Raw genomic sequence first — 26681 nt, 5'->3', positions numbered from 1 at the left:
ACTACCCAAATAACAGTTTTCCCACCACACAAAGGCAAAGGCAGTAATGAAATCCATGGACAAATGTGTCCATGGTCTTTCTGGAATTAACAGTGGAGCCAATTCCCCGGCTGGTTATGACAGACTTCAGCGTGTGTGCAAGTTCCACAAGTGGATACAAAATTATTTATATCATTATGCATGGATGACCACCAAAAGAGTCTAGTAATAGATTTCCGTGTAGCAGTAACCCCAGGATGAGCACTCAAGACAGAATCATGAAACTCCTGCAACAAACGCAATCTTAGATATACCAACACAAATAATTTGGAACCTGGAATTGTGGAAGGGGCCAATGGTTGGGCTTTACAGTTCTCCGCATCCAACTCCGAGGATACCATAGAAAACACAATACCCTGAGGAGGAATAGAGGATGGAGGCTCTGGAAGAGAAACTGAATCAAGGCTGCGTGATATAGCACCAGCCCTCACATTCTTGGACCAAGGCCTGTCGTGATCGAAAAATTAAATCTAGAAAAATATAAGGACCATCTGGCCTGTCTTGGAGATAACCGCTTAGCTGATTCAATATAGACTACATTTTTATGATCTGTCACCACCATGACTTGGTGAGCTGCCCTCTCCAAAAAAAGCCTCCATTCTTCAAAAGCTAACTTAACTCGTGATTCCCAAAATCATAATTTCACTTGGTAGACAAAAATTTCCTAGTGAAAAATGCACATGGTCGCAAGTTGGTCAGTTTTGCAACCTTGAGATAATACAGCCCTTACCCTGACCTCTGAAGCATCCACCTCCACAATTAATAGTTTCTGGAGATCGAGTTGGATTAAAACTGGAGCGGACATAAAGTAATTTATTAAATGTCCCAATAGCATCTGGCGACCAAAACGTAAGATCCACCCCCTTACTTATGAGATCAGTGAGAGGCTTAACAATCTGTGAAAAATCCATAATTAATTTTATGTAGGTTGAACCCAATCAATTAGGGTCTGCATCTTTCCAGGATCCATCTTAAACCCTTCAGCCGATACAATGAACCCCAGAAACAATATCTCTTGGACAAAAAAGGTACATTTCTCCAGCTTAGCAAATAAAGAATTCTCTCTAAGCTTTCGTAAAACAAAATGGATATGTTCATGGTGCGAATCAAGATCAGGCGAAAAATTTAGAATATCGTCAAGATTTACCACAATAGACCTTCCAATACAATCAGAAAAGATATTGTTCATATAATTTTGAAATGCCGCTGGCACATTGGTTAACCCATAAGGCATGCCAAGATTTTCAAATAGGCCCTTATATGTTAAAATTGCCGTCTTCCACTCATCACCCTCCCGGATGCGTTTCAAATTGTAAGCCCCTCTAAGATCCAGTTTAGAAAACCATATATCCCACATAAGGTGATTATATAGGTCAGGGATGAGTGGAAGTGGGTAGGTATTTTTAGCCGTAATTTTGTTTAATTCTTGTAAATTCAGAGGCTGTACAGACATCTGTGTGAGATGGTTTAGTGAATCCAGTATTGAGCAGGGGGTTATACACAATGACCTTGGAGGTCCCTTCCAACGCTAACATTCTATGATTCTATTAAATCGAGGCAAGGACAGAAACCCCCATCTCTCTTTGTAACAAAGAAAAATCCAGCACCTGCTAGCGAAGAGTAAGGATGGATGTGACCCTTCTGTAAACTTTCGTTTACGTATTCTTTCCTGGCAGATGGGCTCAAAGTGAAGTGCTCCCACTCTAAGTGTAAACTCCACCTCTACCAGTTGAACAAGATTCTGGAGTAAAGGTGTCTGGTCAATGGAAAAAATTTTAATGGGTCTTTCCAATCTAACTGTCCCTAATCCTAATGTCAGACCCAGTCCAGAATCAATGAAGGTGGAGGTGGACCCACAGTCAATAAAAACTAACGCAGATAACCATTGGTTCTTAAAAAGTAGCTCCACATTTAGCAGTATTTTATCTGAGGAGTAAAAAGGTATCTGGGAGTCTGGGTGACCTTCCCGACCATTACCTAGACTTAGGTGTTTCCCGTCAGCTTGCTTGCTTGAGGGTGTGCTGAGTAGTCCTTAAGAAAATTTTCAGTGTGACCACAATTGAAGCCGAGTCTGAGATCACACCGATGTTTCCTCTTAATGGCCTGAGAGCTGGCAGCTCCAATCTCAACTAGTTCTGCCTCAGGTAAGTGGACGGACTCGGGTAGAATGACCAAAATACCCTATCGCTCATCCCGTCTCACCCGAATTCTTCGATCCAATCAAATGGCCCATGTCATGACCTCCCCCAAGGAACAAGGTGGAGTATGCTGAGCCATAGCGTCCTTATGAGTATCAAAAAGACTTCTATGGAACTGGCATTTGAGAGCTGCATCATTCCACAGAACTTCAGAGGACTATTGCGGTGCGGCCCCCTGTGTCAGATTCATGGTCTTTGCTTCCTTGGCCTGGACCCTGTCAGGTTTGTCATAAATCATCCTTAAAGTGTTAAAAAAGGCATCACGTTCTGGAGCTAGTGGGGAAAAAGAAAATGCCCAAGTCTGAGGGCCCCCTCACAGTAGGGAAATGATTATTCCCACGTGCTGGGACTCATTCCCTGAAGACCTGAGTCGTAAGGTAAAAAATAGTCTACAGCTCTCCCTGAAAACTTAAACTGGTCTTTCCAGAAAATTTATCAGGGAGTGCCATTACTGGTTCTGGAGACACCAACTGTACATCAGAAGATACAGAAGTCATAACTACAGTCATAACTTTAGTCGGTAGTGGAGAGCTTTGGTAAACACCCATAGTACTAGAAAACTGGCCCTGCAGCTGGGACTGTGAAGATTGTAGCTTCTGGTGCTCCCTGGCCATATCCTGGACCATCTGGGACAGATTAACCACCTGATCACAGAGTGTACAAACTGGATTCATTGGTGGGGGAAAAAAGTATATGGCCAGTCGTAATGTGATGCTAGTCACTACTCACGGACATGCTGAGGTCAGAATACCAGGAAGATAGTGTATCAGAGCAAAGGGTCTAGGCAAAAGAATGGTCAGAATGAGGTCCAAGGGCATCCAGCAGTAGATCAATTAACAGAGCACAGGAATACAAAGCAAACATACACCACCAAGAAAATGCTACAACTGGCATAGATCTGGGACTGACAGCTTAGCTAAGTAGCTGGGTAATCACTTAGAACAGGGAACACCTGAAATAAGCTCAGCACTTCCCGTTCTCAGATTGGATGGCTGAGCTGTCTACCAAAATACCGACAGCTCAGTACATCCCTGCACTAGATTAGACGACTGAGGTGTCACTCACTGCGTCCAAGACACACTGAGCAGAGGAATTGTGACAAAAATAGCCCAGAAAGCAGCACCTCCAGAAAGTTTCTTCCATAGAGGGGAGTTGTACAGGGAATATCTCCATAATATATTGTTGTACAGTACATGGCAACAGCTTGGAGTGCAAGACATAGAGACTGCTCGTTCTCCATTACAGGCACCATGTCAATGGTGAAAATGATGAAAATGTAAAGAAAAATAGGAAATATTTGTCTATTTTTCACATTTTTTATTTCATGACCACACATCTGCTAAAAAACATTTTAGATTGCATTCCCCTTTCTGTACAAATTTTTTCTATGTACTGGATATTTTTTTATCTATACGAGTGGGGCTAGAAATAGCTATTCAGACTGGCAGTATCACTCTTTTTATTCCTTTACTTTTGTTTTATTTATTTATGCTTTGTTTTCTATTTTACTTTTCCTTTTTTCATTCAATTTTTTTTTTTATTTCACACACTATACCTTTTACATGGTCTTAAAAGACCTTTTTTGGGGGGAAACAGGAGTTTGAACATATTAATACATTCTTTTTATTGCTGATTTCCTCTGTAACCTGGAGCTGGTATATTAGCCACAGTTACAGGGGAATTTCTGCCTCCTGGCTGCATAGCATAGCTGACTGGGTCTCCTGTTTCCTCCTACACCCAGTTATCACACAACGACTGGGTCCAGAGGAGGAAGCACTGTCAGTGTACTGTCATACACTGACAGTGCATATACAGAAGTGGGAAAGGTAAACATGGAAATAAACCATGTTTGTATTCTATGTGGGGAATCTGGTTGTGTCTGGCAGTTGATTTTCCTTCCTCACAGTTGCACAATTTTGTGCAAGCAGCTTACACTGCATTGATCTTTTAGAATGTTAAAGCCAAGTAAAATGTGGACTGCCCGGACATTTATATTTTATGGGCAGGCCAGAAGTAGTTAATCTTTGAGGTTATGTGCTTTATCCACTATTTATTTAGGCCAAGGGATACCAACATTAACGTAAATTGTAAGAGAGGAGGGGGCACAAATGATCATGTGAAAAATCATTTTTACCAACCCTCGTCCTGATCGTTCCTAGGTAAAAAGAAAAGAATCACCAATGGTTTTCTTATAAGAAAAAAGATACAACTCCAGCACTCCATTAACAGATTGTAATAAACTTGCAGCTTTATTCATGAAACATTAGAATAAAAAGTGTCCACCTGAAATATCAACGCATTTTGACCGAGCGGTTTTTGTCATGGTACAATCAATATCATGTATCATGGATCTGCGCTGTTTATGGCCAGTTAATCTGCCAATGTAAAAGGACCCTTATTCATTTTAGTGTCCCTTAAATTCTGCAGACCAAACCTTATAAATTTGGCCTAACGGCAATAAAAGTTGTCCTACAGAATGAGATAGGACTGGAAGATGGCCCAAAATAGCTAATGGTTCTCTCTTCTTATTAATATGTGTTAGACAAATGCTGCAAAGGGACGACCTATGATAATGTGAACTGAACTCTATTTTAATCTTGAACATAAATATAAAATGCAAAGTGCAGTCAATTATACATTTGTTTGCTATTTCTGGTAACTGTTGATGCATACTTGATGCAGATTAAATTTTACAGGTAGTATCCTGTACGTTCCATTAAGGATTAAAAAAAAAAGTTTTGGCCAATACATTTTTGTTAAAGGGCTCCCCTGAAAATAATTTCATTACAGGTTTTCCCTCTTTTGGCATCCTTAACAATTTGTTATAATCTGTAAAGGAACACAACAGAAAGTATTCATTTACCTACAGCGAAACCTCAGGAAAAAATGAGGAATTACACAATATCTAATGAAAACAATTGTTTATCCATGTACATGTTTGGCCCCATCAGAGTGAAAAACACTTTTTTTGTAGTCTCCCTCCAATCTGACTAATAGATGAGGGTTCTGAAAGGGTAAGTCAAAAATGCCTAATAATGTTTAATAATATGCTTTCTAAACCATTAGTATATGGCTTAGTTAGTGAAATCGTCAGTATCTACAGCAAGTGAAGCAGTGTAATGTTTCTACATTTTGATTTCGTTGCCAGAACGGGTAAATGACCATTACTCTAATTGACTTGGCTTTCCGCCCAGAAGAAGCGGTGATATGTTCTGCTAGTTTCAGAAATGTGTCTCTAGATGGTGGATATATGTCATGCCAATGGGAGCATTATCTAGTCCGTAAACACTTAAGAAGCAGGTTCTTACATACTTGTCTCTAACAAAATAGTCAGAAAATGGATTCCAATAAGACAGTGGCATCAACACCATTGCTGTTGGATACGGAGGACTTATCTGGTTATGCAACTTGCTGTAAGCCAACAGATGCTTGTCCAACCTATGCATGACCTCTAAGCCGGCATGGATGCACTGCTTCAAACTCCTGTGGTTACATCTCCAGATTCTCAACATCTGCCATGGCCTAATTCTTACCCAGGACATTCTGCTTTGGGTACCTCTCCACATTTGCCTACTCCTGCCCATTTTCATGGAGAACCTAATTGGGTTTTGTGAATCAACATACCGAACACTTTGAACTTTGTTCCCAGCTGTTTTTTTCTGATGCACCGGTGGTTTTGGGACTTCCATGGCTATGACTATATGCTCTGTGTACCAATTGGTCATCTGATTAGATTGCCCAGTGGGGATCAACTTGTTTTCACCTTATCTGAAACTCCACTCTGCCTCCATTGCCTCCAATTTGGCTGTAGCTGGGCTAAAGCAAAGAATGCTGTGATAGACACCATTGACCTGTTCCCAACATCTGTCCCGGAGAGAAGGTTTGGCTTTCCACCAAACCTTAAAGACTCTTTGCAAGAAGTTGACTCCTAACTTCATTTGCCCATTCCAAATTATTCAGGAAATTAATATGGTAACTTTCATTCGGAAGCTACCTCCCAAGAGTTCCTATTACCTATCCTAGCTACATCCTCTGTTCCTCAAGAAATGTTCTCCAATAGTCAAGTCAGTGCCTGCTTTTGCTTCTGATCCAGACACAGAGTTTGAGAACAAAGAAATTCTGGATCATAAGGTTTGTGAAAGTCTCTTCTACTTGATATACTGGAATGGATACGGTCATAAGGAGAGATGTTAGGTATATAAAAAAGGACAATAACGATGTAATATTACTCAGAAGATTTCATGTCAAGCATCTTCTTTCTTCTGTGGCATATTGAGCCCTGATCTCAATGTCATCGAGTCTGTCTTGGATAACATGAAGAAACAGAAGGATTTGCGCAAGCCCCATACATAGAAGATCTGTGGCTAGTTCTCCAAGATGTTTGGAACAACCTTCTTGTGTAGATCCTCGAAAAATTGTGTGCAAGTGAACCTAGAAGAATTGATGTGTTTTGAAGGAAAAGTGTGTGTCACACCAAACATTGCTTTAATTTAGATTTCTCTTTTTATTTATTCACTTTGCATTTTGGTAATTGATAAAAATAAGCTATTAACACTTCTATTTTTGAAAGTATTCTTATTTTGCAGCATTATTCTACATCAGTGAGAAAGGAAAAAAAAAACTGTTGAGTTTGGATTTGATAAAACATGGTCAGTGTTACTTGTGATTTTTTTCTTGTTGGTTTTATTATTATTACATTTGGGGTCCCTTCAAGAAAAACAAAAAACAAAACAACAGAAAGACATAGTAAATAAGCCACAATGTCAATTTCCTGCAAAAGGTGCTGACATATAAAGTAAAATTAGTCCTAACTACTCCTCCCAGTCAAAGATTTTCCATAAGCATCGTCTGTCCTCACTCCATTAATACAGCACTGTCTGTGCACAGATCAATGTTCTGGTGTCTTTCCATTATTATTATCTCAGCTGTTGTCGTCAGTGGTAGTGACGGTTATGCCTTGCAGCTAGAGATGAGCGTTGTTCTACTCGAACTGTTCGCCAATCTCAAATTCGAGCTGTTTTGGGCGGTGTTCGAGCCGATCGGCGAACACGAACAATTTGAGAAAAATTCGGCTGTTCGAGGTTATGTTCGATAACTGTTCGTGCACCAAAATCATAACTGGATTTTTTCTCAGTAATGATGAAAATTAATGTTAATACGCAGTTTGAGTGTACAGCGGGGTGGGGGGAGGGGCAGGGGATGGATCTCTGCAGGAACAATGAAGATCTCCATTTTTTTTTCTCTTTCCCGCATTTGCAGTGGGGAGGTGCAATCTGTCAGCCTATCAGCAGCGCACACACGGAGCGAAGTGCTTTTTTTCACACAAGCAAGGGCATGTGTGATTGGCAGTGTATGTCACATGTCCTTGCCCTATAAGACCAAGCCATTTTCCCCGTCGCCACCATTTTCTCACTGCTGCAGCTGCGTGTTAGACGGCACCGCTGTTGCTGTGTGCGCTATACCTTGTTAATTTCAAGCCAATTTTCGCACAAATATACAGATAGCTTGGGAGTAGGGAATAGTTGTGATTGCAGTCCTTTTAAGGACTAGGTTACAGCATTTCCTACGACTTTTATCAGGCAGGTCTGTGCTCTTAAATAGATAGATTGTGGGAGTAAAGACTAATTGTAATTGGAGTCCTTTTCAGGACTAGGTTACATCAGTTCCTATCAGTTCTTGCCAGGCAGGTCTGTGCCAGTGCTGTGCAAGTTTTTTTCACAGCATTTGGCTGAATCTAGCAAAGCTAATCCTTTTTGGCCTATTGCAGAGTGTGTTAGTCAGTGGAGTAGCCTATCTGTGTTGCAAGATATACCACCTGTGTATAGAATACCAATTTTTTTACTGCACCTAGTGAAGTAAAATCTTTTGGGCATAGCATCATTCTATTAGTCCATCTATACTGACCTCCATCAGGTAGCAAACTGAATATAATTTTTTTCTGCATCTAGCTCTGAAAAAATATTTGGGCTTCTAGCAGTGTGTGGGACTTGGTCTATTAGTCCATCTATACTGACCTCCATCAGGTTGCAAATTAAAAATAATTTTTTTCTGCATCTAGCTCTGAAAAAATATTTGGGCTTCTAGCAGTGTGTGGGACTTGGTCTATTAGTCCATCTATACTGACCTCCATCAGGTTGCAAATTAAAAATAATTTTTTTCTGCATCTAGCTCTGAAAAAATATTTGGGCTTCTAGCAGTGTGTGGGACTTGGTCTATTAGTCCATCTATACTGACCTCCATCAGGTTGCAAATTGAATAAAAAAATTTTCTGCATCTAGCTCTGAAAAAATATTTGGGCTTCTAGCGGTGTGTGGGACTTGGTCTATTAGTCCATCTATACTGACCTCCATCAGGTTGCAAATTAAAAATAATTTTTTTCTGCATCTAGCTATGAAAAAATATTTGGGCTTCTAGCAGTGTGTGGGACTTGGTCTATTAGTCCATCTATACTGACCTCCATCAGGTTGCAAATTAAAAATAATTTTTTTCTTCATTTAGCTCTGAAAAAATATTTGGGCTTCTAGCAGTGTGTGGGACTTGTTCTATTAGTCCTTCTATACTGACGTCCAGCAGGTTGCAAATTGAATATAATTTTTTTCTGCATCTAGCTCTGAAAAAATATTTGGGCTTCTAGCGGTGTGTGGGACTTGGTCTATTAGTCCATCTATACTGACCTCCATCAGGTTGCAAATTAAAAATAATTTTTTTCTGCATCTAGCTCTGAAAAAATATTTGGGCTTCTAGCAGTGTGTGGGACTTGGTCTATTAGTCCATCTATACTGACCTCCATCAGGTTGCAAATTAAAAATTATTTTTTTCTGCATCTAGCTCTGAAAAAATATTTGGGCTTCTAGCAGTGTGTGGGACTTGGTCTATTAGTCCATCTATACTGACCTCCATCAGGTTGCAAATTAAAAATAATTTTTTTCTGCATCTAGCTCTGAAAAAATATTTGGGCTTCTAGCAGTGTGTGGGACTTGGTCTATTAGTCCATCTATACTGACCTCCATCAGGTTGCAAATTAAAAATAATTTTTTTCTGCATCTAGCTCTGAAAAAATATTTGGGCTTCTAGCAGTGTGTGGGACTTGGTCTATTAGTCCATCTATACTGACCTCCATCAGGTTGCAAATTGAATAAAAAAATTTTCTGCATCTAGCTCTGAAAAAATATTTGGGCTTCTAGCGGTGTGTGGGACTTGGTCTATTAGTCCATCTATACTGACCTCCATCAGGTTGCAAATTAAAAATAATTTTTTTCTGCATCTAGCTATGAAAAAATATTTGGGCTTCTAGCAGTGTGTGGGACTTGGTCTATTAGTCCATCTATACTGACCTCCATCAGGTTGCAAATTAAAAATAATTTTTTTCTTCATTTAGCTCTGAAAAAATATTTGGGCTTCTAGCAGTGTGTGGGACTTGTTCTATTAGTCCTTCTATACTGACGTCCAGCAGGTTGCAAATTGAATATAATTTTTTTCTGCATCTAGCTCTGAAAAAATATTTGGGCTTCTAGCGGTGTGTGGGACTTGGTCTATTAGTCCATCTATTCTGACCTCCATCAGGTTGCAAATTAAAAATAATTTTTTTCTGCATCTAGCTCTGAAAAAATATTTGGGCTTCTAGCAGTGTGTGGGACTTGGTCTATTAGTCCATCTATACTGACCTCCATCAGGTTGCAAATTAAAAATAATTTTTTTCTGCATCTAGCTCTGAAAAAATATTTGGGCTTCTAGCAGTGTGTGGGACTTGGTCTATTAGTCCATCTATACTGACCTCCATCAGGTTGCAAATTGAATAAAAAAATTTTCTGCATCTAGCTCTGAAAAAATATTTGGGCTTCTAGCGGTGTGTGGGACTTGGTCTATTAGTCCATCTATACTGACCTCCATCAGGTTGCAAATTAAAAATAATTTTTTTCTGCATCTAACCCAGCCAATAGTTTTGGCCTAATACCACAGTTTGGCCACTCAGCTCTGCTCGGTTACCATCCATTGTTTTTTTGTGCAAACAACTCCAGAGTTGTGAATTAGTTAACCACCAAAATGAGTGGAAAAAGGCCTGCTGCTGGTGGAAAGGGGAATAGGCGTGTTGGGAAGGGGAAAAAAGGTTGTGTCCGTGGGGTAGGTGCAGAAGAAAGACCATCTTCCAGCCAAACTAAAATGTCTACTTCTTTTAGCGGACAATGTGATAAGATCCCTTTCTTACGGCCACGCCAATCGCTACAAATTCCAGATGAGGCACAAAAACAGCAGGTGCTTCAACGGATATCAAGTGCTCCTTTAAGTGGGCTCTCCTCCACATCAACTTCAACATCACAAATACTCCAGTCCTCAAAGGTGTCACCCAAATCGCACTTGCTTCCTCACAGCTCCCAAATCTCCAGCTGCCCGTCTGAGTATGAGGTAGAACAGATGGTTGAGTCTGCAGAGCTGTTTACTCATACTATAGCCTGGGAATCAGAGGTCGACTCCAGCGCTTCTGTGAATCCAGACGAGGAAATGATCTGCACTGATGCCCAGAATCTTTATGAGTCGGATCCAGGACCAGACGCAGAAGGTTCTGACCATAATGTAGACCCTCATTCCCAAACTGTAACTCCTGTTGGTGGAGACAATGAGGAAGACGATGATAAGACTCAAATACCTGATTGGAGCGACAACTTTAGTTTTTTGTCAGGGCAGGAACAGGTTGGCTCTGAGGACGACGGGTGTGATAACGCACAGGGTGATGATGATGAGGTCGGAGATCCCACTTACTGTCAACCCACAGTCAGCCAAGAGATGAGGTCAGCAGAGGAGGTGGAGGAAGATGCTAGTGACGACGAGGTCAGGTTGCGCCTTCCTGGACAGAGACGTAGTACTGGAAGCACGTCAACAACTGCATCCTCAAACACAACTCTGCCTCTCACCACAAGTCGTGGTGGCTCTTCAGGTCGCATGGGTGCTAAGCCTTGCATAGCCTGGGCATTTTTTCAGATCGATAAAGATGACCCAACTCGTGTTATCTGTAACATTTGTCAGCAAAAGCTAAGTAGAGGCCAAAAAATACATAGTTTGAGTACTTCATGCATGAACCGGCACATGGACATGAAGCATAAGTTGCAGTGGGAAGCTCAGTGTGCTACAATGCGGTCTAGCCGGCCGGGCCAACCACCGTCTGCCATATCTTGTGCATCCGCGGCCTCTTCATCCTCTGTGACTGGGGGGACAGCAGTCACACCTGTTTTGGGGCGCAGACCTGCCACCTCTTTACCCGCAACAGCCAGCGTGATTGGCAGGTCATCATTTTCTTTGGAGGTGGTAACACCAGCTGGTCTTGAGCGCTGTCCGACATCGATAGCACCACCTTTGGATCAAGGCAACCTAACATGTCCGCCTGCATCTTCCTCACAGACCGGCAGTTTGCCGGGGACACCCTTATCAACCCCGTCTAAGCACAATAGCCAGCCCTCGGTCCCTCAGATGTGGACAAGTAAAAGACCATTTCCTCCTAGCCATGAGAAAGCTAAGAGGTTGAATTTCACCATCTGCAAGCACTTGGCTACAGAAATGCTGCCTTTCCGCCTGGTGGACACAGAGGATTTTCGAGACCTTATGTCCGTCGCAGTGCCCCAGTACCAGATGCCCAGTCGGCACTACTTCTCAAAGAAAGGTGTGCCTGCGCTCCACCAGCATGTCGCACACATCACCGCTTCTTTGAGAAACTCTGTGTGTGACAGGGTGCATTTCACCACAGACACTTGGACGAGTAGGCATGGACAGGGGCGTTACATGTCGCTGACTGGGCACTGGGTAACTATGGTGACAGCAGGACAAGGGGCTGCTGTCCAAGTCTTGCCGTCCCCACGAGTTGTGCGTCAATCCTCTTTATGTCATTTTTCCTCCACTGCTTCTGCCTCCTCAACCTCCTCTCGGTCTTCCACCTGCACCCAAAGCCTGTCTGGTCATGCCACAAGCTTTCTAACTGCGCAGAAGGGATCCTGCACACCTCCTTACTATGCTGGCAGTAGGGCTCAACGTCATCAGGCGGTTTTTACATTGAAATGTCTGGGAAATGTGAGTCACACAGCTGAGGAGTTGTGGTCAGCTCTGGAGAACCAATTTCATGAATGGTTGTCTCCACTGGACCTGAAACCAGGGAAGGCCGTGTGCGACAATGCTGCAAACCTGGGTGCGGCCCTTCGCCGGGGCAATGTCACACACGTGCCTTGTATGGCTCACGTGTTGAACCTGGTTGTCCAGCAATTTTTAGCCCACTATCCCAGACTAGATGGCCTTCTGCAGAGGGCACGGTCGCTGTGTGCTCACTTCCGCCGTTCGCATCCCGCAGCTCAGCGACTTACATCTCTACAGAAGTCGTTGGGCCTGCCACTTCACCGGCTAAAATGCGATGTGCCTACCCGGTGGAATTCAACTCTGCACATGTTGCAGCGACTGTGGCAGCACCGACAAGCCCTGGTGCAATACGTTCTGACGTATAGCCTGGGCCAACGAGATTCAGAGGTGGGGCAAATCACGCTGGAGGAGTGGTCTCAGATCAGGGACCTATGCACCCTTCTGCACAGTTTTGAAATGGCGACGAAGATGTTTAGTGCTGACGATGCCATTATCAGCATGACTATTCCGGTGATTTACATGCTGGAGCACATGTTAAACAGAATTCGGAGTCAGGTGGTGGCACAAGAGGAGGTGGAGGAAGTAGAGGAGGAGGAGTTGTATGCGGAAGGGCTAACATCTGCAAGGTCCAGACGGTCGGCAGCACCAAGGCGGCAGGCATGTGAGGGTGGGGGAGATGATTTTACCAGGGCGCATGGTAGCAGCCAAACTAGTGAGGAAGGTGCAGGAGCCCAGGAAGAAGTGGAGGACGAACTGATGGAAGACTCATCAGATGAGGGAGACCTTGATCACATTTCTGTTGTGCGAGGTTGGGGGGAGAGGACAGAGGAAGGAAGCATGATTGCTACCTCACCACCAACACAACAGGGACTTGGTGCTCCTGGATGCGCAACACACATGAGTGCCTTCTTGCTGCACTACCTGCAACATGACCCTCGAATTGTGAGAATTAGAAATAATCCTGACTACTGGGTTGCCACACTGTTAGATCCCCGGTACAAAAGTAAATTTGCAGAAATTATTCCTGCCATAGAAAGGGATGCACGCATGCAGGAGTATCAGCAGAGACTGTTGCAGAATCTTACATGTGCTTTTCCACAAAATACCAGTGGTGCACGTAGTGAATCTCACAGTTCCAACTTGCCAACCGTGGGACCGTCAAGTGTTCAGCACTCAAACCGTAACAGAACCACAGTATCTGCTGGTAACATCAATTTTGCGGAATCATTTCACCACTTTTTTAGCCCATCCTTTGCAAGGCCACAGGAGACAAGAAGTCTGACACATAGTCAACGCCTAGAGACGATGGTACAGGAGTATCTCCAAGTAAACATTGAAGCCACGACTGTGTCACTGGACCCTTGCTCTTTTTGGGCTTCCAATCTGGATAAATGGCCGGAGCTAGCCACTTACGCCTTGGAGATCTTGTCATGCCCCGCAGCCAGCGTTCTGTCTGAACGTGTGTTCAGCGCTGCTGGTGGTGTGCTGACAGATAAGCGCACGCGGCTCTCCACTGATAATGTAGACAGACTCACGTTCATAAAGATGAACAAATCATGGATCCGAAACGACTTTTCTACCCCTGTGTCATCCTGGGGAGAGTAAAAGCTTGATGATTGGTTAAAATCACCCTACCAACCGTTTTAAGTTTTCAAATTACTAATCATGTTTATCTGTATCTTGACTGGAAAATAATTTGGGCTTTGTAGCAGTGTGCAGCACTGATCCTATTAGGTCATCTATAATAAGCTTCACCAGATTTAAAATTAAAAATAATTTTTAGCTGCATCTAGCCCGGAAAATAATTTTGGGGCTCCGAGATGCGCAAGACACATAAGTGCCTTCTTGCTGCACTACCTGCAGCATGACCCTCATATTGTCAGAATTCGAAGTAATCATGACTACTGGGTTGCCACACTCTTAGATCCCCCAAACTTTTCGATCAACCTTTTCATTTTAATAAAGACCAAAAAAATGGTCATTTTTGAAATTATAAGCATTAGCAGGTTGTTAGAAACTGAAATCAAACAGTTTTCAACTCAAAACTTTATTCTAGGTGATGTTACATTTTCACATAGGACCCCTTGTTCGAAAGGAGCTTCTGAACTCTCTCGTCCATTGAATTTGTCAGGTTTTGGATGGTTTCTGCTTCAATTGTTTTGCATGAGGACAGAATACCCTCCCAGAGCTGTTGCTTAGATGTGAACTGCCTCCCGCCATCATAGACACTCCTTTTAATGATGCTCCAAAGGTTCTGAATGGGGTAGAGGTCAGGGGAGCATGGGGGTCACACCATAAGTTTGTCCCCTTTTATGCCCATATCAGCCAGAGATGCAGATGTTTTATGTGCAGCATGAGATGGTGCATTATCATGCAGAAAAATGATCTTGCTGTGAAATACACGGTTCTTCTTCTTGAACCATGGCAGGAAGTGCTGTTTGAGAAAATCCACATACATTATGGAGTTCATCTTTAGCGCCTTCAGGGATCCTAAAGGGGCCGACAATCTCTCTCCCCATGATTCCAGCCCAAAACATTACTCCACCTCCTCCTTGTTGGCGCTGTAGCCGTGTTTGCGTGGGGTGTCCATCAACCAGCCATCCTCCACTCCATTCATCTGGACCATCGAGCGCTGCACGGCACTCATCCGTGAACAAAACAGTTTTGAAATCAGTCTTCATGTAATGTTTGGCCCACTGGAGCCGTTTCTGCTTGTGTGAAGTGGATAGAGGAGGTCGACAGGATGGCATATGCACAGCTGCAAACCTTTGAAGGACCCTGCATCTTGTTGTTCGGGGGACGTTGGAGGCACAAGCAGCTTCAAAAACTTGTCTGCTGCTATGACAAGGCTTTTTTGCCGCTGCTGTTTCAACCTGACGTAATTGCCTGTAGGAAAGAGTCCTCAATTTGCCCTTATCAGCACGCACACGTGTGTACTGTGAATCAGCTACATACTTCTTGATTGCCAAGACACTTCATCCTGATCATCGCACAATGTTGATTGTAGTCATGCCTTGACCTAAACACTCCACAATTTGTTGCTTCTCAGCAGCCGACACATCCTTTTTCTTTCCCATTTTGGCAGAAAATGTAGGCTGCTTAATAATGTGAGAGAGCCTTCTTAAGTAGTCTTGCCTTTCATTGGACACACCTGCCAAACTAATTAGCACAGGTGTCTGCAATTGCTTACAGTGATATAAAGAGCCCTGACACACATCACCATCAATGAGTTTAACTGACAAACAAACAAATTCTTCCCTTATCACTCCTAAACACTTTTTGCATAATAATTTGGAACGCGGTGTACATGTGCTTTTCCACAAAACACCAGTGGTTCACGTAGTGAATCTTACAGTTCTAACTTGCCAACCGTGGTCTGTATGGAATTGTTCAATAAAGGGCCCAAAATTAAGATAACATAGATGGGAGAGGTCTCTATGAATAGGAATTCCTAAGTATTTGATACCCTGTGAGGGCCAGGCAAAGGGAAAGTTGGACTGGATGGAATCCTATATGGATTTAGGGAGGGAGACATCGAGGGCCTCAGACTTCGCTGCATTGATTTTAAAATTTTACCATGTAACAAAGTGATCTATTTCAGCCATAACAGCATGGATGGATATATGTGATTGAGTGATATATACTAGGACATCATCAGCAAATAGAGAGCACTTGTACTCGGTGCCTCCCACCTCAATCCACCTAATATTGGGGTTATGGCGAATTGATGAGAGCAGGTGCTCCGTCACTAGGATGTATAAGAGAGGGGACAGAGGACATCCCTGCCTTGTCCCATTGGTGATTGTGAAAGGTGATGAAAATGTTCTGACGCACCCCCTGGGCCTTGGGACACCCAGAGCCGGACCCTTTTTGGTGGATGCTGGTGGTTGTAGTCTTCGTGGCGGCGATCCGGTTCCGTGGCTCAGGGTGGTCAAACCAGTGGCGGAACTATTTATGTGGTTTTGATGTTTAAATGTCCGACTACGCCACCCGTGGATTGCGGTCAGAGTGAACCGCCGCTACAGGGCAGACCGCTAAGGCTGGTGTTGTGGGTGCAGCAGAGCGTAGCATAACTCCCCACGGGAGGAGTATAGCCTCAGGGCAGTGTATGCGGAGGATGGGGGTGATGGTGCAGGGCAGCAGCAGTAACGACACGGAGTCAGTGATGCAGTTCAGGGCCTTTACTCACAGTTCTTATTATCCAGACCACGTCTGCAGGTAACGGCTGCCCACGTCGTACTGTGCTCACCAGGTGAGGGGCTCAGACAACTCCCAGATAACTTTGGAGCGCTTCACAGGACCCCCTTTGTGTGTCCTTTGTCTGGCCTTTCTTACCAACACTTCTGTCTGGCTGCCTCGGGCCTCCTCTTGGTAAACTTGGCGCCAGTTTCCCTGACCCTATGTGGTGCCTTCCTAGCGGGTGGAGCAAGGGGCTGCGCCACATAAAATGTCAGAGCCTCCGGTTTCTAGCTGAGGGTCGTTTCCTGCCTCCACTAGTTCGGGGACCGGTCTCCCCCTTTGGCCTGACCCCTCCACGCAGGTGGATTCGGGCGTGCGGTGGCGACTCGCCCGTCCGCACCCCTGGGATCCCTTCATTCCTCGTTCCTGGAGCCTTCTCCGCTCCTCTTCCTTCCTTCTCCCTCTTGCAGGCCTGGGCCTCTGTTACTAGGCCCGCCTCCGGAGCAGAGCTCATGCAGAGCCCCTGCTCCCTGCCACTTCTGCTCAGACTTCTCTGCACTGAACTAAGATGGTGCCCACCTTTTATACTCCCTTCTCAATGCACCCAGGAACTGCTTCCTCCCTGCTCCTGCACTGCAGGGTTCCCCTTCCTCAGTGTTCCCTCCCCCCACTCCAGCCAGGGACAGGGACTGTCGTGCCCATCTCAGGGGCATATTGGTCGCCCTGCCCCACGGCAATGTGGTGTAATGCATGTAGGTGTCGGGTCCTGATCCACACTCCATCCTTATCTGAGAGTGAGATATCACACCTCTGGGTGAGGTGCAATACGTCTGTAGCAACCGAGCCCTCGGTGCTACAGTTGCATTTATCTTCAGCCTAGGTGACGTATTGTGATACAGGGCCGTGATTTTGGCTATAAAAGGGTCCCCTAGACCCCTACCCCAAGCTTTTTAAGAGAATCATATATGGCGTGCCAGGAGACTCTATGGAATGCTTTCTCAGCATCCAACGAGAGTATCTACTTACAAATTTTTAACTGCATCTAGCCCAGGAAATACTTTGTGCCTAGTAGCAGTGTCTGCTAGTCAGCGGATTATCCCGGCTGTTAAGCAAGCTACACCACCTGTAGTTTGGACACTTAATTTTTTCAAAGGAAATGCTTCGGGACCACGGGATACTTAGTGAAGAGCATCAGGAGGCACCCCAAGGCATAGGGGCTGGGACTGGCACTAGGATGCCTTGCGGTGGACAGCCGAGCTCGATCCTTATAAAAGCTTTTTAACTGCAGCAGCTTTAGTGGACGCTACTGGAGCTGGAATTACGCGGCTGCTGGCATGAGACTTGCCCTCCAATAGATCCTTGTAAATGGATTTAAAGTGTATTCATTCAAATTAGAGGGACAATTTAAATTAAAAAGCTTAGAGCTGCCTCCACCACAGGGGGGCTCTCTCGACCCACCAGCGGACAGGCACCAGTATTGGGAGAGGGGGGCTGGCCGTCAGGGTTCACCGCAGCTCTGGCACAAACCCGGCGACACGGAGGTGGCACGGGCAGGAGCGGACTGGCCGTCTCGGCTTCTCACTTTTTGGATTTTAGAAGGGCATGACATGCCTATATCTGTGTCTCCCCCTCCTTTTACTCCTCCACCTCTTTTCTTTTCGCATGACTATATGTACTTGTCACTTTTCCATGTGTTAGTTGTGTCTTCTGAGCAGTTTGTCAGCTTTTGGACACCTTTGAAGGTGTTTTCTATGTGTTTCTATGTGTTTTTGTTTGCCTGCCATTGGTTTTAACGGTGTTCGAAGGTGTTCGACGAACAGTTCGACGAACAGTTCGGCGAACACACGGGTGTTCGACGAACCGAACCGAACTCGAACACTACGGGGGTGGCTCAACACTACTTGCAGCAACTTTGCAGTAATTTACCTTTAATCAGGCGACTCAACTACTCATAAATGCACCCAAACAAACAATTCTGTTCTCCACTATATTTGTTAAAAAAGCTATTCTAATTTCAGTTTAAATTTTTATAAAGAGTTAAGTAAATGTTCAAATACTTTGCTTTACTATTTTTGCATGGATTTGAACTCATTTGCCAATAAATTACAAAACTATAGTTCAAAGACGTCTGTAATTAGTGGCACCAAGACAATATCGTCAATACGAGATTGAAGAGACAACTGATTCTGACAGTTAATCAGTTCTGTAAGGCCACGTGCACACTTGGAGCATTTTGTGAGTTTTTTACATCAGTATTTGTAAACCAAATCCAGGAGTGGGTGAAAAATACAGAGGTGGTGACGTTTTACTATTACACTTTTCCTTTGATTGCCCCACTTCTGGTTTTGGCTTACAATTACTGAGTTAAAAAATATTTAGATTTGAGAGTCCTCAGTGGCTAATACCTTTTAATGGCTAACTGAAAAGATGGTAACAAGTTGCAAGCTTTTAAGACTACTCGGGCCTCTTCATCAGGCATAGCATAACACAAAATCTGAAGAGTCACATATTTATACACAATAGAACACAGAAATAATGCAATAGATGAGACAGGTGACATAAAGCAGAGCTATTACTATGGGACATAGATAAACAGTTCTGCCTGTAAATATTGGATTAGTTCATAGATAAAGAGTGTGAAAGTTTTATTATCCGGTGATTGATTGAGGTCTGGTTCAGGGTTGTGATGACCCCACAGTTCTGAGGAGCACATTCCTTAGTTGATGTAGAATGACATAAATCCATGGGACACATTCATTCCTGCTCTGAAGGTGTCAAAGGTCACCATGAGTTTATATTCCCAAACTCTTCTGTCTCTCTGAGATTTGAAATTACCTTTTAATATCAATAATTTCATGTCTGTGATGATGTGATCAGGGAAACAAAAATGCTTGGCCACAGGTAGATCTATTCTTTTTTCTTTTATTTTCTGTGGCGATGAGAATTCATCCTTGTCCTAAGTTTTTGCCCTGTCTCCCCTACATACAGACCCCCAGCTGGACATTTGGTACATATAATTAAGTACACCACATTAGATGTGATGCAGCTGAAAGTACCTGGGATCTTGTAGTCCTGATGTGAGAGAAAGATCATCCCACTTTTCTGGATGAAATCAGACCGATTATACTGTTCTGTGACTTTACCCTTACCCTTAGAGTATGTGGCAGATTGGCTCACTCGGCTGCTCACAGAGGTAGACACAGGAACCCTTTCCGTTTAAGTCTTCCACTGACTTATTAAAAAACTTGCTGCATAAATCAGTTCAAAATTAAAGAATATACATGGCCCTTCTGGCATAACTGGAAAAACAAAATAGCATACAGTACAGTCTGTGTGGCTGCGGGGATCCGCCCACTCAGGGGAACAAAACAAGGCTCAGTTCTCTTTAACACAAGCACAGCTATGGAGCTCTCATCTCCAGACACACCAAACACTGAATGAGTCCAAAGGCTCCACATTTACCTTCTGGACCACACCCTGGGGTGGAGATATGGTGAACAGCCTCCCATCCACTCTTTAGCTGTTCACAAAAACCCAGCCCTTAATATGGTTGATTATCCCCTCTCAGCACTTAGTGTGCTGGAGCATTTTTCCAGGTTCATATCACTGAGGCTAACATCCTGAGTGACACATCTCCCCTCCAGTATTTTACCAGTGACCTTCTCACAACCCGTTCAATATTTGCAGCTGATTTTTCTGCACTAAAAATGCATCACTTGGCAGGAAAAAAGCAACATACAATACATGCATTTTTTGGGCGTTTTTGTTGCGTTTTTTATTAATTTCGTCTGAATGGGTGAAAAATGCTGCCAAACGCCAAAAGAAATGATGCTGCAGATTTTGACCAAAAAAATGCATTAACGGTTAAAATACGCAAGAAAAAAAAGCAGCATGTGCATGAGATTTTAGAAATTTCATTCCATTTGCTGTTACTATAAAGTGCAGGATTTTTTATGCCCAAATAAAACGCAGCAAGTGCCCAATGTGTGACCTAGCCCATATAGACTTAAAGGGAATCTGTCAACCCCTGGGAGATATCAGACCTCTACTATGGTCATTCAGGGTATAGAAAAGTAAATCTATACCTATCTGTATGGCCCAGTAGAGGTTTGATAGTAGAGGTTTGATTGCAGAGAAATCTGTAATGAGCACATAGACGGGGATTTCTTGGCGTCAGGGGACGCCAAGCCTCTGCGAAACAGAGTTTATAAAAACAGATTTCTCTGCAATCAAACCTCTACTATGGGCCATACAGGTAAGTATAGGTTTACTTTTCTATAACCTGTATGCCCATAGTAGAGGTCTGATATCTCCCAGGGGGTGACAGATTCCATTCAAATGGAGAGAACTGCACCCCACCTTTTAATTAATGAGTCAGGATGCAGTAACTGGCAGATATCTGATCTGATTGCATGGAGGTCTGAGGACTCGATCTATCAGATATTTATGGCTTATTCTGTGGATGAGAAGAAAAGGTGAAAAGAAAAAAGCAGACTATAGATAAACTCAATAACACATCAAGATTGTCCACACACACCCAGAACATGATCAATATGTCTGTAGGCTGCAGTTTAGCATTTCACTAAGCTGGATTTGCAAGTTTCGACTTTGCTTGTAAAACTATGTTTTTCCTACAAATGATATTTGCTGCAGGACCCGTCATGCGTATTAATTAGTATACTGCCTTTTTTTATGGAAATCAGGCCTCGTATCTATGCAGCCAGCACATGTCACATCCTGTGACACACGATCATGTAATGAAAATTAAGTAAGAAAAACATTTCGCACAGCGTAACTCACAGTGAGTTATCTAGTTCATCCATCATAACATTTCAATTATATTACAATTACAGCCACGTATTGCAGCATACTGGATAGAGAAAACACAAGCTGTTTATCCAGGCAGAAGAAGGCAACTAAGGTGTCAGATCTACAAATTATTTTCCGAGTTCCTGAAAAATGAAGATTAATGACACCAGCCCCTGTTTAATTTACAAAATTTTGTTCTCTTAGCATGTAAATATTTCTAAACTGCAAGGTGAGTGGAAATCATGATTGTATTTCCAGGATTGTTGCTGTGAGATTAGATTATAAATGGCAAGAATAGTGTTCCTCAGGGGCGTGACTGAGAGCATAAGCGCTTAAAAAAGTTGTCCACTACTTGGACAACCCCTGTTCATGCTCCTCGCTTGGTCCCCATAAAATAATAAAGCCTATACTCACCTCCCGTGCTGGCACCGTTCCCGCGGTGTCAGCACTAACGATCCCGGTGTAACAGGCCAGATTAACCCCCCGCCCAGAATATACCCGGGGTTAAAGTGGCCTAGGCCAGATTATACCCCGGGTATATTCTAGCCTAGGCCAAACTATACCCCGGGGTATAAATTGACCTAGCCCAGATTATATCCCTCTGAGCCAGAATATACCATGGGTATATTATGGCCTAGGCCAAACTATACCCCGGGGTATAAATTGGCCTAGGCGATGTCTATGTGATGTCTGAGGCTCCTGTGTGATGTCTGGGGCCCCTGTGCGCTGTCTCTGCCCCCCTGTGCGCTGTCTGGAACCCCCTGTGCGCTGTTTGGGACCCCCTGTGTGATGTCTGGGGCCCCTGTGCGATGTCTGGGGCCCCTGTGCAATGTGTGTTGCCTGGGGCCCCTGTGTGATGTCTGGGGCCACTGTGCGATGTCTGGGGCCCCTGTGTGATGTCTGGGGCCCCTGAGCGCTGTTTGGGACCTCCTGTGCGATGTCTGGGGCCCCGTTCTTGAGTATATCACTCAATCCTGTGTGATGTCTGGGGCCCCTGTGTGATGTCTCGGGCCCGTGTGCGATGTCTGGGGCCCCGTTCTTGAGTATATTAAAGATTAAAGTATATTAAAAGATCATATTTTTCATGTTTATGAGCACCATTGAGTGATATACTCAAGAATTACATCATTTTTCAACATTTTATTGTTTAAAACTCTAAACACACAGACTTTTTTTACTTCAACCAGAAAACCTTGATGGTTCATAAAAAACTTGACTGTTCAGGATATAATAAAAGTCATAACATTCTGAGACTTCAACTTATAAAGGTATCTTTACATGGGGCGATTATTGGTTCCAGAGAGGCTTTCGGCCGATAATCGTACACATGGCTGGTGACAGGACACTACAATATAAACGTTCAAACACTGATAACAACATTAAAATGATCCTGCTTGTTTTCACGAGAAAGTGCATGTTCTGTTGTTGACTGCAGATTGAAGCTTGCGGGATAGGTCAACCAATCCATGGTGTCACCGACTTTTGTGTGGATGACGATGTCACAACTCAACAGATTTGCTGTGGCAACGATTTCTGCATCAGTTGCCCAGACTCCATTACGAGAGATGCCAGAGGTGTTCACATATTCATTCACATCTTCATGAAAGTCGCCCTGTAGTTTTTTGGACAAGTCAGTTTTTATGTGGTGGATGACTTTAGCTCTGAGAAGGGAGTAATTGTCCTCTGTTCCTGTCAGGATATAGCTGATGGCCCGAAAGTAGCAGTTCCCATCGCCTTTGGTTTTATATGTACGCCGTGGTTGTCCAAGATCTCTTGTGCATCCAAAGTACACAACCCTACTAAATGTAAGGTCAAGAGTGGTGGTAAGATACTTCCTTCCTGAGCTTGGTAATGGGTTGAAAGTCTTGCTTTGCTTGTGTTTCTGTGTGGCAGAGTCACTGGGACAGTCATCAGGGGACTGGGGTGGTAGAGAAGTCTCTTCATCCTGGTAAATCTTAAGGTTGCTGGCAAGGTACGTGTTGCTTAGTATCTTGCCAGTCTTATTTTTCTTAAGTTTTACTCATCCCTTGGTTAAGGATCCCACAACTAAGTAGGGTCCAACCCAGGGTGGTTCCATCTTTGAACCCATGCGATAAATACGACATTGACTCTTGATATAAACTCTAGGTGCCAGCAGTGATTTCTTTGTTGCTGTTCTGTCGGCGATCAAAGGCACACTTTTGGAGTTCCTGAGCAGAATGGATGTTGGTACTTACAGTTGAGTGGATCCTGTTATAAATGGTTGTGACTGTATTTAGCACATGAGGGTTGGCATCATCTGAAAGACATGACATCCACAGTGTCATTTGCTGATGGGTTGAGGTCAATAGGAAGCTCAGCCTTTCGTCCATACATGACTTCAAATGGAGTGCACTGGGTTGAGGCATGCACAGATGTGTGCTAGGCAAACAAAACACCAGGGATGAACTGGTCCATGTTGATTCCTTGGTCATTGACAAGCTTGCTAAGAGTGTTCGATTGTCACATTCCCGCTGGCCATTTGTGGGTGGTAGGGAGAAAGCGAGGACAGTGACGCCAGCACTGATTGGGTGCCGGTTTCACGTGTCACAACAACAGTACGGCAGCCCCGGGACCGCAAGTGCCGACACCGTGGGAACGATGCCGGCACGGGAGGTGAGTATAGGATTTATTATTCTATGGGGGCCAAACATTTAGATCAAGAAGGGGTTGTTCTAGTAGTGGACAACTCCTTTAAGTGTTGGGTGTCAGGGAGGAGCCGACAAACCACTCTGTTTTGGCTAGAATATTACTGCTTACCTCCCCAAGTTTCAACACAGGGCTCAGCTTCTTCATCCTCCTGCCACCAGCGCCCTTTGACAGACCCTCTTACAAGTCAATGGAGGTCTGTCGGGGTGGACACTGACTGAACCAAACAAGGAACAGAAATATTATTGCCTACTGCCCTATCCATTTTCAACATGCCCAAACCTACGGCTCAAGTACATATGACCTTCTTCAGAAGACCCCAAAATTAATATAGACCACACATCAGATATCTTGAATAAAAATACAGACCCTAGGCCAAAACCTCATATCATGCCATACTGTATATACAGACTACAGGCTAGAACTTCCCAGTATACACACCCCCTTACTTTACAGAATCAGACGGGACCCCTGAGTACAGACTCACTTAGATATACAGACTCTTCTTTTACAAACCAACCCCGGTCCCTCATTTTATATATGGACCCCACGAATATATACTGCCCTCAGTCCTCCCGGTATACAAACTCCAGACCCCCATAACATCGTGACAGACATTAAAAACTAAACTCTCAATGACCATAATGCCCCCCACAAACAAAAATATTAACCATCATTATTACAGATCAATTTTAACAACAGTGGCCATAAATCAGGGGTGAACTACCCATGGCCAGGGCGCCACATGTGGCCCCCAAGCATCTGGTCATTGACATGCTTTTCTGTCTCTGCCCTTTCAGCGGTTTATCCCCTGAATAACCAAAGTGGTGAGTGTTAAAAGTCAAACTACCTGACCCTTATCTCCCACATTTCTCCCCATATGTCAAGAGGATCTCCTACACATTATACTCTAGGCTTATTCCTCCCATATCGGTGGGTTTGTCTGACTGTAATGTCTATCGGGGGCTTAAGATGCAGGTCTTACCTTCTGGGGTACACATACTGCAGGTTCAGAAACACTGCTCTAAATAATCCTAAATGTGGAGGCTATATCTTATATAAACCACAAATAAACCTCATAAATGATACCCCCAGCTTTGTAGCATAAATTAGGTTTTTAACCAAAATTTAAGGGGTGGATTAGAAAAATAGGTCTGTTTCTCCTCCAAAATAAAACCATTCTTTCTTTAGGGCTCTGTAGTTATACATAATCTATTCTAAATCACAGCCTATAAGATATTCTGTCATTCGGTATTTTTGGTACATTACTTCCATCAATATCATGTGCCTCTATAATACATGAAGGATACGGTTGAAGTAAATCAGCATAAGAGCTCATACACAACGCCAACTCTCCAGAAAAATGAAATCTCAGAGCCACGGTCAGTTTGGTGCTCAATAGACCAGGCAAGAAATCCTCCAGTCCTCTATGGGGTATGGACTTTACTAATCTGGGTAAGTGCATGCAACATTTTTTTCCAGGTGGAGGAACCCAATGAGGTTTTCAAGCAGAAACTGCATTAGGAAATTCAGCTGTTTTTGCTGCATTTTTTTTCCCTGAAACATCTTTTTGCATTTTTTTCTGGTGTTTTCTTAATCGGATTGTAAACGTTTATTATTGCCGTTTTTGTAAGTGTTTTTTGGGGGCGTCTCTAAAGCATTTTCAGTACAATCTTTTGAATGCTTTATGGGCAATTTTTTTTAGTCCACAAAGCAATGAACAAAAAGCAAGAGTTGTATTCAGCAAAAGCACTCAGAAAACGTTCCAAAAAAAGCCCATGAGTCTTCTGGGTGTTTTTTTCTTTTGCTTTCCCGTTTACTTATATTGTAAAGAAGTGTATAGTAGTATACTTGGGATTACAGAACAGGAGAAGGACTTGGGTATTTTGGTTACAAGTAAGCTGAGTAGCAGTACTCAATGTAAAGCAGCAGCCGCAAAAGCAAGCAAGATTTTAGGGTGTATAAAAATAGAGATAAAATCCTGCGATCCCGACGTACTGTTGCCCCTATAAATCACTAATGAGGCCACATCTAGAATATGGGATCCAGTTTTGGGTAGAAAGGTTGAACTTGATGGACCTATGTCTTTTTTCAACCTACAGTGTGTAACTATGTAACTATAACAAATCCCAATGGGGTCTTCCCATGCAGCAGAGGGGCCTTTAAAGGATTTTTCTGGGCTTCAGCTAAATTTCTGTAGTCCCTCTTTGTGACTGCATATTAGCGAATCTTAACAGAATGCATTACGCACACAGCCAGGATTCTCCTATATTGCCAGATCGAGCAGGCGATGTGACCACTGGTTTGTGATTTGCATGGTTGCATCATGTACAAACTACCTTCTCCTATGCTTCTCTAAATAGAACATCGAAAGAAGAGGATGAGAATCTATTCGGCACGTGACTGTTAGTCAGGCCCGGCGCTAGCACCTGGGCAAGTGTCGGGGCCCTGAGCAGGCGGCATGGCCCACTCGCCGTCGGGCACCCCGGCGCGCTACGCTATGGGGCCTGTGAGCAGAGAAGTCCGGTGCCAGCACCCGCAATTGCCCCCCCCCCCCACTTGCTCAAGGCCCTGGCCAGCACAATACTCACCTCACCCTGTTCCCCACAGCTCTGGCCTCTTCCGTGTCTCCTGACTGTGAAGCCTCAGGTCAGAGGGCGAGATGATGTCTTT

Source organism: Phyllobates terribilis, unplaced genomic scaffold (assembly GCF_046119375.1).
Source record: "Phyllobates terribilis strain yellow unplaced genomic scaffold, ASM4611937v1 Scaffold_1__5_contigs__length_1240528914, whole genome shotgun sequence".
NCBI classification, from domain to species: Eukaryota; Metazoa; Chordata; class Amphibia; order Anura; family Dendrobatidae; genus Phyllobates; species Phyllobates terribilis.
This window is presented reverse-complemented; position numbering follows the sequence as displayed.